Genomic DNA, 2759 nt, shown 5'->3' with positions numbered 1-2759 from the left:
CTGGAGAGAGATCACTTGATTGTTACCTGTTAGGTTCACTCCCTCTGAGGCACCTGGCATTGGCCACTGTCGTAGACAGGATACTGGGCTGGATGGATCTTTGGTCTGACCCAGTATGGCCATTCTTATGTTTTTATGTATTAGATGAATTGAAAAAATATTATTTCTTTGGTTTTTTTACAGTGCAAGTACTTGTAATGAAAAATAAATATAAAGTGAGCATTGTACACTTCGTATTCTGTTTTGTAAATGAAATCAATATATTTGAAAATGTAGAAAACATCCAAAAATATTTAAATAAATGGTATTCTATTATTAACAGTGTGGTTAATTGCGCTATTAATTGCAATTGATTTTTTTAATTGCACGATTAATCACAATAAAATTTGTTAATCACTTGAAAGCTACAAATGTTATTTAACCGGTTAAGTAGAACAAAGCAAATGTTTTCTATTTATGTTAATATTATGTTATTTTAAAAACACAAGTTTAAAGACTTCATACTGTTCAAATATTATACTGGAAATTACCTGGAGAAACTTGAATTCTAACATCAGATACATTAGTTCTCGTATATGTTACTAAAATGTATGACTGTATGCATAAACCAGTATTGTCCATGTTCTCCATCAGATTTTGCTCGGGAAGAAGGGGGAAGAGTATTTTTCCCATTGATATTTGTGATAGAAAACTGGGAAAACCTTTAGTGCCAGATAATTTTAGCACCTACGTAATAGGTTTTTTTATTTATTTCCCGTAAGAAATGAAAGAATTAAACCCTATATTGAAAGCAGGAGTTGTACTTTTTACATCTACATTTACTTTTTACATGTAAATCCTTGAATTTAAAAGTTGTTCTCTTCCTTTCAAAGAAATCCAAAAGCAAAAGCATATCTTAAAGGAAGGTCATATACTTTTAACAAGCATCTCTTTCTTCTATACATGTCAGAGTTAGAGTGCAAATTTGTAAAGCCCAGGATGTTAACGATCCAGTAATAGGTAGAAGCTGATACCTAGGCTTGACAGAATCTTTTTTTTTTTTTGTAATGTCAATGGATTATATCAATGTTTACTTTAAGCGTTGGTAAGATATGTATTGATTTAAATTGTCATAGTTGTGGGACGTTATGGAGATACAGACAATTATTTAATGACAGAATTCAGAGTAGCAGCCACTGAATGCATCCAAAGAAGTGAGCTGTAGCTCACGAAAGCTTATGCTCAAATAAATTTGTTAGTCTCTAAGGTGCCACAAGTCCTCCTGTTCTTTTTAATGACAGAAGTCACTGAGATTCAAAACATTACAGCTTTATAACCATTGAAACACAAATGGTCAACATCAAATGTCGGAACATACAGAGTAAATCACCTCAAATCAACCGATCACACCTGATTTTACTAGTTATCCACTAGTCATTTTGTAACAAGCCTACTTCAAAAGTCTAAATAGCCGGATTTGGACTCTCAGGTAGCATTTGTCTTACTTTGCCAATCTGTAAATTTTGGTTGCTATCAATGGAAATATTTTTTGTCAGTGGGTGTGTGCACTGGGAAATCGACATTTGCTGATATTCATCAATAAAAATCTAATCATTCGAAGACGAATGATGAGTTTTGTATTGGCGTAAGCAGAGAAGCTGAAGTACGGTGGATGTTCTTGACAATGTCTTCCCTATATTCTCAGCATTTAAGGAAAATCTTATTAGAACGGGTAAACCTTAACAAATGCAACGTGACTTTTTTTCCTGTGTGAATTATTATAGCGTAGCCCGACAGTAGTAGATGCACCACAAATATCTCTAAGTAAATGACTATTTCAGCCCTAAGTGGCAAACAAGATAAATCCTTTTGGTTGAAACCTCACGCAAAGGGACAGAGTTCCATATGCATTTATCCACTTAAAGACACAGAGAGGTAAGTAAGCAGGTTAAGCATCTAAACTCACATTAAAATCAAAGGGATTTTGGTGCCTAATCTCTTTCAATGCTTTAGAAAATCTCTCTGCATCTGTAGGTGACTAAATACCCTTGAAAATCGGGCCCCAAGTGAATCATTTTCAGTGTTTGGTTTTTGGAGAAAAAGTTGAAAGTTGATGAAAATGATTTTTTTCCCCTTTTTTCTATAATTTTGCATGGGGGGGGGGAAACATTTTCTGACCAGCTCTAGACTTTATTCCATGTTGGTCTTAGTTTCTTTTCATATGATTTCTGCAGTCAGTTAAGACACAATCAATAATGGAGAAGATGAATCCCCCTTTGGTTAATAGGAAGCATAAATCTTACCTGCAAAGCTGCAGGCCTACTAGACTGATGACGAGACATCCCCTCTTTGCATTGTAGTTTTCTAACTGCCTAAAGTTTCTATACTTTTTTTTTCTCTCAGTAAAGAAAACTAAAACGATACGTAGTATAGCTTTGTTTCATTCTAAAAGCATTTGTAAATAGAATAACACATCCTTTGATATTTATATCCTCTGCAAAGGAAGATGTCATCATCCTTTGATGCAACTATTGTAGGATATTTGAGTTAAGGGGATGCGGGACTTAATTAAGAGAACATAATTTTTTTGGCAATATTAACTCTCAAGGCAATCAAACTTCTAACCTTAGCTGAATTATCTAGGGCTTACATACTAGGCTGAGGGACACTGTAGAAAATCTAATCTAATCTAATGACAGGTTTCAGAGTAGCAGCCGTGTTAGTCTGTATTCGCAAAAAGAAAAGGAGTACTTGTGGCACCTTAGAGACAAACCAATTTG

The sequence above is a fragment of the Lepidochelys kempii genome, chromosome 13 (assembly GCF_965140265.1).
Source record: "Lepidochelys kempii isolate rLepKem1 chromosome 13, rLepKem1.hap2, whole genome shotgun sequence".
In the NCBI taxonomy this organism is placed as follows: Eukaryota; Metazoa; Chordata; order Testudines; family Cheloniidae; genus Lepidochelys; species Lepidochelys kempii.
The sequence above is the reverse complement of the archived record's forward strand: the minus strand, read 5'-3'. Positions refer to the sequence as shown.